Source organism: Anas platyrhynchos, chromosome 14 (assembly GCF_047663525.1).
Source record: "Anas platyrhynchos isolate ZD024472 breed Pekin duck chromosome 14, IASCAAS_PekinDuck_T2T, whole genome shotgun sequence".
Lineage (NCBI taxonomy): Eukaryota > Metazoa > Chordata > Aves > Anseriformes > Anatidae > Anas > Anas platyrhynchos.
The window spans coordinates 14,100,411-14,114,392 of NC_092600.1; positions in this window are offsets into that span (position 1 = coordinate 14,100,411).

Genomic DNA, 13,982 nt, shown 5'->3' on the forward strand with positions numbered 1-13,982 from the left:
CAGGAAGATGCTGATTATACTCTGGCTCCTGCTTCAGCTGCAGTTCATGACCTCTTGTTTTCTAACTTCAGAAAGTATGGCATGGTGACAGCAAAACATAAGAAGTGTACATTGCAAGCCAATCTCTTCCTGCGCTCGCGTTGCAAGCCTGTTTCAGCTAAGCGTGTTGCCAGTAGAGTGCCTGTAATCTATGGTGTATGTCTGGGGTTTGATTAGAAAATGTAACTCTATAGCCTCTGTGTGCTGATAGGAATTCTCCTGCCTGTGTGGTATGATGCGAGACCACAGCCAGTATTTTATGATGTAGCTCTCAGACAGCACGCTAGTAAGTGAGTCATTTCCTACCGTCCTTCAGAATTATGCTCTGTGCATTATGGGAAGCCCCCTCCATATGGCCACTACGATATCAGGACACGGTTCAACTGTAAGTGCAGAAAGACTGTAATCCCCTCTCCTAGTAGCTGTGGAAGGTAGCGTTTTCAGTGTGTGTTATCTCCCTTGTACGAATAGACTTTATGGCCGCATCCACCTCATCTGTGGGCACGCCTTTGAGGCCAAATTTGTCAATTGCTTGCACTGTCTTGCTGCAGGAGTGCCCTGGAGAGCATCTCGATAGCACTCCATCTGTTACATCCTCAGGGGAAATCCGAGAGCATCCTGCCCTTAGCGTGACCTCCGGACACCTCCGCGTGTGATGTGCGAGACCCGCTCTTGGGGGCACTCCAGGCAAGGAGATCAGCACCTGGCCCAAGAGGCCAACCAGCAGCTCCCCAGCCTCGGAGGCTGCCTTGGAGGCTGCTTCCACAGCGGAGAGCTCTCATCCAGGGGTGCCCTTCCCAAATGTTCCCAGCAAAGCGCTGCAGTATGGCTCCTGCCTACTTTTGAGAGCTCTGAGAAAATTACACCTGTCTTCATCCAGAGGAGGGGCAGACAGTCGTGGTGCCATCATCATAAGACAGCTGCAGAGTTGAGCGCAGGAATAGGTATGGGAGTGGAAACAAAGCTGCGTGATGGGGAAGAAGGCTGAGGACGAACCTGTTTTATTTTAGGACAAAACCACCTCCGTCTAGCATAGACTAGGAAGCCAAGAAGCACCAAGGAAGCCACCTATAGCCTGCTGTGATGCAGGAGCGTGTTCTTACGGCAGAGTAGGGATGTGCATCTCATCACCTGCAGGGAGGAAAACACAGAGGTCTTCAGCCCCAGGAGCACTCTTGGCTTAGGGACTCTCTAACACCCGGCTCTTCTGGGCCTCTGTTCCCCAGCTGTCCCCAGCCAGGCCGTTGGGTGTCTTCCATGAGGAGCAAACCACTGAACACCTATTTGTGCTCACTGCTCACCCTGCCACAGCCCGTAGGTTGTAAATGATCCTACAAATGATTCCTCTAGCGGAGTGGCCTCGTGTCAGCAGCAGAGAGAATGCCAGTGAAGCCATCTGGGGGTTGGTGAGCCTCAGGGTGTGTGAGGGATGTTATATGTGTGGGGTATGGCATGGGATGGACGTGGAACAAGCACGAGCTCAGCTGAGCAGTGATGCCTGTGTGGTGGGAGCATCCCCAAGAGCATCCCGGATCTTGGGGAGCAGGGACAGCTCTGGGCTGCTGCCACCACGGTGTGGTTGTGCCAGAGGAGCAGGCGGGGCTGCTCGGTTGTGGCTCCCTTGCTGCAGTAGTGCTGAGCCTGGGACCACTCGAGCAGATCCCAGATTATTCAGCGTGATTTACCCTCGCCAGCAATCTGTGCTAGAGTTCATTGGTCATCAGGGCAACGTGTGACTTTAAGGTACAGAACAATGCAAAATTTGTTCTTACTGTGTAAGTTGATTTCCATGTACAAAACCTTCGCTACTAGTGTGACAATATATAAGCCTGTAGCTAGTGGAAATCATATGCTGTTACGAGATTATGATAGATTTATGCCATGGGAACAATGGAAGTCTGTTGTTCCGATGATATGATATATGCTCAAAGTTCTTGAACTATATATTTAAATAGAAAATGTTTCAAAGCTCTGATATATGCAATAGAAGACTCATATTATGGCACGTATAGATTTGTACTCTCAATAGTCTGATATGATTGCACCTCTACATCATCTACTGCTGTCTGTCAGTGCCTACTGCAGTACGCGGGGCTTGTAACTAACCCAGCATGGGAAGGAGAACACCTAGCAGGGGAGCAGGGGAATTTCTGTCGATTGACTGGAATGCAGCGTGAGGCTGCACGTGCTGAAGTGAGGGGACAGATTTGTAAAAGGCCTCTAGCCGAGTCTGTGAATTATGACAGATTTTTACATGCCAGCTCCCATACATAGATAGCCTTATTTGGGCATGCAACACTTCAGGGGGTTATTTACACAGCTTTCATGTTAGATCCAACCTCCTCCGCATGTCCTGTAAAATACCATAAGTCTATACCCTAAATAATAAGCTTACTTAAACCTAAAGTCTTGCTCCCAAATCCCACTCCCACTGCTGTCCCACTAAAGTGGATCAGGAAGTGAGGACTGCAAAAAACGCTGGATCTCACTTTTGGTTGTTACTGGAAGGTAAAAAAACTTGGTTCCTGCAGGGCTGGAGTGGGTCACGGGCTAGCCAGCCCCAGCTCAGCAGTGGGAAGAGCTCCGATTGCTCCCATAGGTACAAGGATCTCAAGGCTGGCATCTGATCCCAGCTCATCTCATCCTGTGGGCAAGAGCATGGAGGTGAGGCTGCTGATGACTGAGAGAGTTTACAGAGCACAGGGTTTTCTGTCCCATCCCAAACGAGTGTTGTGGAGGATCTTGAAATGTGGATTTGTGCATCCTGGTGCAGGAGGAGGTTGTGCATCTACCCATGGTGTGCAGGCACAAATGGGCACACATCCAAGCTGCCCCCTAAAGGCTGGGAAGCTCTATGGAAAAAAAAAATGCAAAAAGAGTAAGGATAAACTGCCTGAGAATTTGGGGGTTATCTCTGTAATGGGGGTGATTCTGATGTGGGCAAAAAGTTCTGCAATTCTAGACCCACTTCCTGATATTCTCACGTATCAAAGAGAAGTATTTCAAAATGATGGTGAGATACTGTCACCATCATTATTTGTTTAATCACTGTCAAACGCATTACAATGTTTTCTAACCCCACTTCAGCTCAGGAAATCTCCGTGGTCTAAAGTTTGTTTGTTTTCTAAACCCTACAGTTTTTGTGTGTTTCGTTTGCTTTATGGCTTGCTGTCTGAATTTGCAAACTTCCAAACTATGTCACTTAGCTGCAGTTAGTCAAATGGCATTTTTCTGTGCTGGGTCTGTACTAGAATAGCTTTTATAACCTATTTTCCACTATGTATTTGCTGCCCTTAAGACATGGTTATATGTGCTTATTCATCTTGTTGCTTATACTCCTCATATGTTGGATAAACTGAATAAACCTCTGCATCGGGGTATTTGATTCAGATATTTGACTCACGTGTCAGATGTCAGCCATTCGTTGGCTCAGTTTGCCTACCCGTAAAAGCAGGATTCTAGCTATGAACTACCCCAGAATTAGCAAACTGATAGGCATAAAGCCTGTCAGGATCCATGGAGAGAAGCTTCTCTACTATTTTTTTTTTTTTTATGGAAGAGCACTTGGGAGGCTTGATAACCTCCCAAATCAACAAAAAATTCTTGGAAGCGCTTTTCCTATGGCAGCTTGGGGCAGAACCCGTTTCTTTCTACTGATCAGTCTAAATGAGAGGAGAGATGGGGACTCCAGATAGTTGAAAAGCTGATCTATTGCCATGAAGTCATGCTCCAGCTGGGACATATTTCACGGAGGATTGTACATGTCACTTCCTTCACGTTTCCAGGGTTCCTGTAGTTACGCGTGAGGTTAGTGATGAGCATGGTGAAGCCGCACTGAGCTGTGTTAGAGGCTCCCACCTCTGGTCCAACGCTGACCACAGCTGTGGGGCTGTGGCAGGGCTCACTGCAACGGGGCCACGAGGTGTGGTTTAATCATCTCTTGCTTCTGTGGCAGAGCAAGCTAGCTGAAAAGCATGGCTTTTTCAGTGTCCTAGCATGGCAAGGAAACAGCTTTGCCTCGTCACTGGGCTGGGGCTTGCAGAGGTGGGACAGGACCCGAGGGGTTTGCGTGAGCTCTTCAGGAAACATCCCAGGCCAGGCGAAGGGCTGGAGTTTGCTTACTGACCAGGGGAAGGTTGTTAAATAATGAGACAAAACAGCACCGTAAAGTTATTCTGAGATTTTGCAGGCCCTGGGATTTCCTTTCAAATACCTTTTAAAGCATGGTGTTTGTACCAGCCGCTTGAACTTCCCGCTAAGATGTCTCCCGAAGCAGTTCTGTGGCACTCCTGATTTCAAGGACCGATGCTGCTCTTACTCACAGGGGTTTGGAGCTGTCTGGATCTGCTAGCACCGGCCTTGCTTGCTCAGATGGGAATCGAGAAGGAATCGAGCGCGTGGTGAGTGCCTGGAGCTGCTTCAGGGGCATGGAGCTCGGGCGATCTCTCCAGTCTGCGGGTAGGTCTCACTGAGCAAAGCCAGCAGACAGGCACATATGTGATGAGTTGTGTTTTCATCAGTGAAATAATATGTGCTATATCTAATGAGCTCGGGTACAATCTGACCGGGACAGCTGCCAGCACGGATTGCCTATTTCATTGCATGACACTGTCTAATTTCATTTTATTTATTACCCCGTGTAGCACCTATAACAACAATGTCTGGGCGATGACAGAACAATCATTCTAACAAAATACACCGTATAGTTTTTACAGCCTTTGAGACTTGTACTGGCAGCTTCATGAGACACAATATTGAACGAGGTGGACCACTGCTCTGATCCAGTCTGGCGGTTTCGCTGCTCCTTGATGCATGAGCTGTGGGGATGGGGCAGAGCTCAGCTCTGTCCATCTCCATCCCGTTAGCCTTGGCCTCACTCAGTGTCTGCCCGGGGCTCCAGGTGGTCCCTGAGGCAGAGGATTCCCTTAGCTGGTTGACCTGAAAGCAGTTCAAAGGCCAGAGCAGTTTTCTCTCCCCTACAAGCTGTTGCAAAAGTCCAGGGAGGGAACACAGGAACTGTCTGGAGCAATTTTCCTTCAGACGCTGTAATTATTATATTGTTTGCTGCTTTCTGCTGAGCTATTTTTATAAAACACAGTGTCTACAGAGCTTCTGTCCCATTCTGCCCTCTGCCTGATAGCCTTTTCTGACCCAATGCGACGTGGTTATTGTCTCTGTGAGCCTGTAGCCCTCCTGCACTGCCGGGGTCGCACTTTGCTTCCCCTCCCAAAGACACGGTGTAGCATGGAAGATGCCACGTGGCTGTGATGTGCCTACATCAGACAGATTTGGGGAGAGCCCTATGTCCACCCTGATCCCCCCCGATCCCGTGAGTACCTGCTGCCGATAAGTTCAGACCCTCCTATCATTGTCCTTGGGGTTTTTTTTGGGCCTCAGTTTTGCTCAGGATGCATTCCAGGTGTCTCAGCCTCCTTGAGGTCATACAGAGGAGCTGTGTCACTGAGTGAAGTCCTGCTGGTGCACAGACTGAAGGCACAGCAGGAGCACGCAGCCTTCGCTCTGCTCGTTCAGCTGAATGTTACAGCAGCGGTATTTGCTCTTCTGCTACCTTCAGAACGTTTTGCTCTTCTGCTACCTTCAGAACATCCTTTTTGAGCAAAATTCACCTGAGATCCATTCTGAAGTTTGGTTTTGGTCCATCACATGTGACAAGATTCAAAAATTAAAAATTAAGGCCATAAATTTTTCAGAACCAAGAATATAATTCTTAGCTTATATCGACTTTCAGTACTTTTTCCCCCCTTTCTGAAAAGCCTGCTTGGAACTACAGCATCCGGATCATGCAGAGAAATTTTAGACTAGAAAAATCCAGTCTGGTTTCTTCAAACTGTTCTTCCCCAACTATGCAACACTGGGAGCAGAGCAGGGCCTTTTAGATGATCCTATTGCTGCCATCATCTGAAATAGCTTACCGGAGGGTTGTGAGACGAGGATCTCCCTGACAGCTCCCATGAGGGCACCTGGAAGGCTCTTTTCTTCCCCAGTAGTTTTACAAATTTTCATTTAAATTGTTTTAGAAGCCAACATGTAAAAACCTAGCAAAGGCAGTACCTTGGTGAAATAAGGAGTACAGAAGGTGACAGGGTGAAATAGGGATTATACCTGGCCAGATTGACCTTGTTGTCATACATTAAGCACCACTGACATGCCTGTGCTCTCTTCGATTACTGCTTTCCCAAGCCTGTGTGAATCAGCAGTGTGCTGCTGGCCTATTTTACCAAAATGAAAGCTAGAGGTGTAAAGCAGCTCATCTCTCACTTGGGAACACAAAAAAGGGTTGAGATTCCCCAAAATGCCAGGCAGCCTTCTGTCCCTCCAGTTCACAGACCCACATGCAATTGGGTCTGACCAGTCACCATGACTTGCGCTGAAGAAGGAGAAATTTGAGCTGTGCTATGTTGAAAATCAGTCCAAGTCAAGCATTTTGAAGATATTTAGGCCTTGCTCCACTATTGCAAGACTTAAGTGAGACAGGTGATAGTGTTTAAATTCCTGTGAAACCAGTGGCAAGGAGACAGACACTGTGGCATGCTCTAAAATAGCCCAGTTCTGCATCTTCGGTGCCTTCAAGTGTCTGTAGAAATCAGGCTGGAGGTTATTTGCTTAATCAGGCAGGATATCTAGACCCAGACTTGTGCTTTTATTGCAGGACTATTCTGTTTCCCTGTAGATAGCCCCAAAACAAAATAATGAGATGAGAAGAAAGAAAAAAAAAAGAGATGGTTGTTCTTAGGAATTCCTTAAGAAGTATGAATATGACAGTGCTTTTCTGCAAGGCTGGAGCATGAGCTATTCTGCAGGGCTTCCACGAGATAAGCTGCTCTACCTAACAACCTGTCCTGGGTTTTGGTTTCTCACCAAAAGCCTAGGCTTTCTGTTGGAAAAGATAATATCCTAAACATATGTCCAGTGATTGATTCCTCGGTATGCATATTCTGAGCATGTAATGCTCTCTTAAGGGAACAAATACTGCTGTAGTTGAGTCAGCAGGACTGGAACACTAATTTAATTAGCGTTTTGTAGTCAATATTTACTAGCAATGACAAAACAACTTTTTGCTCTATGGGGAATTTAACATTGTATTTCCTAACGTAATAGCTCATGGACAGAATGTTTAGTTAACCCATTAGAAGTCCTTCTAACGTGTCACTAATAAAAAGGAAATTCGGTTTTCCTTCCAGTATCATTTTTTTAAATTGGATCTACTATTATAATTTTCTTCAGAAATTTTCCAATAAATTATTTTTATTTATCAGTGAACGATTCTTCAATCGTTATCATTGATTTTTAAATCATTAAGGTGATTTAAATTATCTGATCTGGCCACTTCAGTAATGCGATAGAGCATCGCTCACACGGCCAGACAAATTCTAGTTAGAGCAGGGACTCCCTGTAGAGCTGTAGCATCCGTGTTTTTCAAAACCAGAGATAATGTGAACACCCGTCTTCTGCTCCTGAATGTGCTGGCCACCTCTGGCCACCTGCTGGCCACCTCTGGTGCCTTCTGGACCTGGCTGGTAATTCCACCTATGAGGTGAGTACATTTTTCAAGCCTGAGAGCGATCCTGGTAGCTGATGGATGTATGCTGCCTGTGCTCAGGAATATTACAGGCATCCAAAACTCCCTTTCGTTTTCTGGAGACTTGCAGATTTTAGGGCTCTTGTTGTATATCCGTGGTTCTGCTGTGGCAAAGCATCTATAAGGGGAGCTGGGGGAAGACGTGTTTTATCCAGTGACACTGTCTGGTCTGTGTGCATTCCCCTTGTGTCCTTCAGGCACTCACATGTGTGCCCTGCGGGGTCCTGCACGCTGCGATGAGGATCCTGTTGTGTCTTTGTCTTCCTTCTGATATGAAAGCCATCCTGATGGAGCCACAGACCCTTTGTCCATGGCAAAATGAAGCAGCTTATCCTTTCTGGTTATGTCGGGGAATTAATATTAAATGTGAGAACGTGCTTGGGTAGCCAAATGATTTTTGGATCTGTCAGCCTCATCATGGAATTTTTACAGCTGGTTGTGTTCTGTGCAGCATCTTTGCAATGAGCTGCCTACAACTTCAGTGCAAGAAAACAAAAGTTTTCAGAATAGTCATTAGGATACTGCAGTGAGTCTCCATATGAAAAAATGTGGCCGCTGTTAGTGATGATGTTTGTGTATGTGAGTTTGTGTGTCATCCGGGTTTGCTGGTGTCTTCTGGATCTTGAGAAACCTCCCTGGAGCGCTGCGTAGAAGTAGGTAATCGGGCAAAACAATGGCAAGGCCACAGAAACAAGCAACTCATGCTCTTGGGGAGCACAAGTCAAGTCATTCTTGTCATCAGACATCCCAGTCACCTGCTGGGATACCTGGGGGAAAAATTAGGGTAGCAAAACACATATTGTTTCTTTTGTTAAAAGTGCCAAGTTTGGTGGAGATGAATTGGCCATCTGTTCCACTCCCAGCAACGCTCTGGCAAGCCGTAAAGCTCATTTTTATACGTTGCCACTTTCCATCAGCGCTAACAAAAGTCAGAGGGAATTGTTTGGGTTTTTCCTAGAACATTCTTCCTTTTGACAACATGCAACCGAAAGCCTTTTCTACAAAGTTTTGTTCTCCCTCTGGCCTCTCGGTGTTTGCACAAGACATTCAGGTACCTTATCTCCAAACGGGAGAGTAATCAGACACCTATTTAGGTTGGAAACTAAAACCCCTCAATGGGCTGCACAACAAAGGGCTCTTGTCCAAGCAAACACTGTTCATCCTGGTATCAGTTCTTTAGCTGATCCAGGCCCTGGGTCTGTGCACACTTCGTCTTGTGGGACCGTCCACGTCGCTCTATTACGCGTAGGGTCACGGCCTTCTCTCACTGTTTTCTTTCCATAGCATGGATGGCACAAGACAGTCATTAGTTACAAGCTAATTGACTGCTAGTCTGCGGAGGTGTTCTCCAATACACTTCTAAAGCCACAGGATCCTCCCATTGTCTGGCTGCTTGAACTCTTCTTGCATCTGATAAAGCACATCTTCCCCCGGCACCCGGGGTGGTTTTATTGCTATGGGAATTCAGAGTCCAGGCTGTGTGCAGGGTGTCTTATGTAGCCTGTAAGATGTGTTATATGTCATGAGATGCACAAATCATCTACATTAAGTAGTGCCTTACTCTGCTGAGCTCATGGTTTTCAAGGCAGCCGAAGGCACGTAGCTCTGGCACGCAGACACATCTCGCCAAGGTCCCGCGCCTGCCCTGGCTGCTGGGCAGCGGTGATGAGGCAGGGGGGAGAGAAGTTCCTGTAGTCTCTGCGGAGATGTAGCCTCCTGTCTGGAGAAGTGGCTTTGTATGCATTCAGATTTTCCAAATTCCTGTAAATACTTTTAATAATAATTCTTTTACAGTATTTTTCCCTTCCTGAATGACTGTTACTGAATGCCAGCCAGCCAGCTGAGTTCTCTTGTGTTAGGTTTCTGTACATGCATACTTTGAAATTCCGTTTTGCTAAATGAAACTAAACCTTTAAAAGATGTTTCTGAGCTTTTAAAACTTGTTAACGAAGTTTCCCTTTATTTTGATAGTGCTCTGATATTGCAAACAGTGAACAAAATGATTGCTTATTCTTAGGAAAAACATAGTTGCATTTGCATTCCCCTCCAAATATTTTTCTTAGATAAATGCAAGGAAGGGCTTCAGGAATTCTCTCTCTCTCTCTCTTTTTTTTTTTTTTAACCCTCAACATTAGCAAGCTTGTGTTTTGAGAAAGCAGTTTTTCAGGAGTTTCTGCTTCAGCTCCTCAGCGCAGCCACCCCAGTCCTGCTGTCCCCTGGGGGTGCGATCAGAGAGTGTGCCTCCGGCAGGGCAGCCCTCCTGCCCTTCCCAAAGCTGCCTTGCATCAGCTAAAGCTGGTGCAAAGCGTACCTGGCTCCTCAGCTCTCCTGGGCCCTTGCTAACCCTGACAGCAGCAGTGGAGAGCTGTCGTTTGCTGTCAGAGGACGGTAAAATGAAGTAAGCAGCATCAAACAAATGTCCCGTGACAACTGTCAGGCCATTACATTATAGAATAAATAATCCCAACCTATTTAGATACCTAATTGGCTTCTGTATGATTACTAGAGTATGAAATAATGCTTCAGTGCTGGAAAGGAGCCAGGGAATATTTATGTACCCCTCCCACTGCTGCATGGATTGCTGCTGGCAGGTAACTAAATCCAATAATTACTACCAGGAAAAAAAGGCATGTCTGCTGTTCTCTCTTCAAATTGATTACAATTCAACAGAACAAGGGATGTGAAAGAAAGGCTTGGAAGCCGGAGGAATTTGAAGCACTCGGTTTTGGGCATGTAACCCAATCCTGTGAGGTGAGGGAGGCGCGCTGCGTGGAGGAAGGGGACCGTGGCACCTGTGGCATGGGATGCACCACAGGAGCAGCAGAGCTGTGCATGCTTTGGGGCACTTTTAGTGTCAAGAGGGTATTTATCTATCTGAAAACGAGCAACATACTGCTGTGGTTTAGCCCTTCCCCTCACATGCTTGTGGCTCCATGTCTTTCTTGAAGCTATTTACAGTGTGCACTAGTGGAAGAGAGAGAATCAAGCCCCTTAGCTTTGTTTTTCAATCTAGGTTTTGTGTGTGTATAAGAAAAAGGACACAAACTGTGATTCTTGGTTCGCACCTATTCAGTAGAAAACACTAGCTCTGGGACACTTGACACTGGCCTGGCACTAGTGAACATACAGAAGTCATGCCAGAGTGTTGCTGGTAATGCACCAAAACTCCCCAGGTTTGCGTTTCATCCTGAAAGTTTCCTAGAGCTGAACACAAGGAGCTGAACCTGGCCAGCTGCTGCAGTGCAAATCTCTGAGCTGAAACCCAGCCCTGGCAGCTAAGTAAAGCCCAACGGGTGGGAGAAAAAATGACTGGTAGGGAAGGAGGACTCCGCTGAGAAGTGTGCAGTGAGTAACACGGACCTGTCTCCTCGGGTTGTTTCCACCTAGGGCTTCGGCTGGGACTCTGGTGAAAGGCAGGAACATGGGGAGGTCCTGGTGCTTCGGTCACTCCCGGCCTTTATGCGTCTCCTGGGAGGGAATCTCCCTCTCTTTGGGCATGTGAAGCTGCTGCAGCCAGGAGGGAAGTTGTGCCGGCTCTGCCTCTGGAGGAGGTGGGTTCACACGCAGCACGAGGTGCTGCTTGGGATGGAGACGGGAGCACTGCAGGCACTGCAGGTTGCCACTGCCTCTGCTCTCCCGGCCTTCTGGGATGTGCATGTTCAGAACATGGTCAAAATGATCTGTGTGACGGCACTGCAGGCTGCTTTTATGGGAACGTGCCAGGGAGAGGGGGTCTGGCAGCACTGCTGGCAGCAGAGGGAGGGATGCAGCAGGGGGCATCCCCTTAGGGGCTCCTGTGCCTCTCTGACCCCAAGCAATCACCTGTCCTCGTCCCTATGGAGGAGCCGTGGTGAGGCTTCACCCCGCCTGTGCTTCCCTCTGCCTTCTGATAACACGGGGAGTGACAGGGTGGAGACAGCTCTTAACCGTGATGGAGTGCAAAAAATTTACTGTCCTGTTCATCACTCTGCAGCGTGGTTGCAGACAGACGCACATGTCCATGCTTCACGAGGAAACAAGCCCCACACATTAATTCTCCACCCTGAATCTATCTCAGGCAGACTCCAACTGTGGCTGTAAATTACATACAGACACATGACGCGGATATATTGTCGGGCTAGGATTTTTCCACTCTGTGCATTTAATTTGACTCAACGGTGTCGCCCCAGTTTCTGCAGATTACAGAGTCCACACTCTCAATCATTTCTATTGCTCCCATAAGGAGAGAATTTCGCTTTATTTCTTTCTCGTGTGCTTGCACCTGCTGTGTTCTGTTGTCCTCCTTAACCCTTCGGTAGCATAGGTATGTTCTCCCTCGCAGTGGTGCACGAATGCTGCCTTGCCTTGCTGTGATGCCAAAGGGGTTTGTGGCTCACATGGGAAGGGCAGCCTCGGGATGAAGAGGCGGGCAGGCAGAGGGGTCCGTAGCCTGGTGTACGCTGGTGTCCTTGTGGGAATCCAACTCAGCTGTCTAGAAATGTGGTTTCCATTTTTCCTTTGAAATATGCAAGAGAAGTATTGCCAATGCATGCAGAATTCCTCTTCTGTCAGGTACCTGAGTCGTTCTCCTGTAGACAAACAGCTGTAAGGATTCCACATTTTGACTATGGCATTTGACACTTAGTTTGTAAATTGGATTCATGTTTCAAAAACGAGGAGCATGGGGGTTGGTCACTGCATCAACTTCTTCACATTGTTTCTGTTGTTTTGACTGTTATGCAATTGAGTTGGAAAATCACCTCAATAGACCAAGTTTCTCATGTTTTTTTTGATGAACCCATAAAGTTGTGCAAAAAAATGAACTTTCTGAGACCTCCTTTGGATGCTCACCCAATCACTCCAGCAGGAAGAGACTGTTCTTTAATGTGCCTCTTCTGTTTAAAAGGAGTTTTGAGCTTCATGATCTTGGCTGGGTTTGGTGGCCGCTGAAGCTCTAGCTCCCCCTGCTCCACCTGCTCTGCTGGCAGCATCCCCTCTGCACTGCCTTTGAAGCTTCAGCCGAGCACTGACTGCAGAGGTCATCGTTCAAAATTTGTAACTGTCCTTTCTCGTGCATTTATTGCAAAGACCTCATGGCATTCTGCAAATTTAATCAATGCTCACAGTCTCAACATAAAGCAAACTGAGGCTCAGAAGGCTTAGTGCAGCTGCTTTTGTTCAAGATTGTAGGAACTGTAACCTAGAACGGAGCTCTGCACGCAGGAGGCTCAGTGCTCACGTTTCTTTTTACCGATCGGTGACTCTTCTTCCCAGCTCTCACGAACATCAGTGGCTGTTGCTTTCCCTCCTATTTATGTTGTTTTTCAATAAAACCAAAGGTTTTCAAAAAGTAAAGTTTGTTCTTAGGCTTTCAGCTCAGTATGAATACTTAATGTTTTTGGAAATAGGGAAATGGTTGGAGAAAAAGGGCAATGTTTTTCAGGAATTATGCACCAATTCCCCTTCCGAGTTTTCAGTGTGGTCTTTGGGACTTTACAAAAAGCTGGCCATGCAGCTCCGGTATTGATTTCAGAGCATTATTTTCAGCATCCTGTTGCTATAAATCTTGGCTTAATATGTCAGTGTCTGCGACACGTGGTGCAGTGCAGTCTGATCACTGCTGGACGTGTGTGGCAGCCTGTCCTGGTGCCCCGGGACCAAGAGGCATGAGGAACCTGCAGCAACCGGCCCTGGGCAAGCAGAGCTTTGGAGGCTGACCCTTGGGGCTCTTGTGAGATGGGATCCATCTGTGTTCAGGAGGACAAATACCTGCAAAGGGTGGGAAACTGCCTGTTCCTCAGTCATACAGCGAGGGAGAGAATGGCTGATAAATAGAGGAAAGGGCATGTAATGGATCAGGCTGCGGAGAAGGGGAGGTCTCGGTCCAAATCCTGGATGTGCAGTAGGCAGAAAGAGCACAACCTGCACAGGACACTGCTCTGGTGGTGCAGAAATTCAAAATACGATGGGGTGTACACCTTGTGCTTCTGGGGCACTGCTCAGGTCTTCCTGGGATGCAGAACTTCGAGAGCCTGAGGTTTTCCTATGTCCATGCTCTGTTACGATTCACAACTTGTTCCTCGTCTTGCTAGCATTTTTTGGTGGCGAGTGGTTTAATTAACAACGTGAATGTCCATGTCGTTAGCTGTAGATCTCCAGCCTGGGCTCGCTCTGTTATGGCTGCTGCAGTTCCCAAGTCAGAGCTGCTGTTTTCTGTGCTCTAAATCCATCACAGCATCAGTTAAACCAGTTCTTGGGTTTCTGGAAAACAGCTCAGCTACCGCCACAGCTAGAAAAACTCCTGGGGAAGCATAAAAGCAGGATCTGGGGCCGTGCCCTGCATCAGCAGGATGAAGACTGTGTG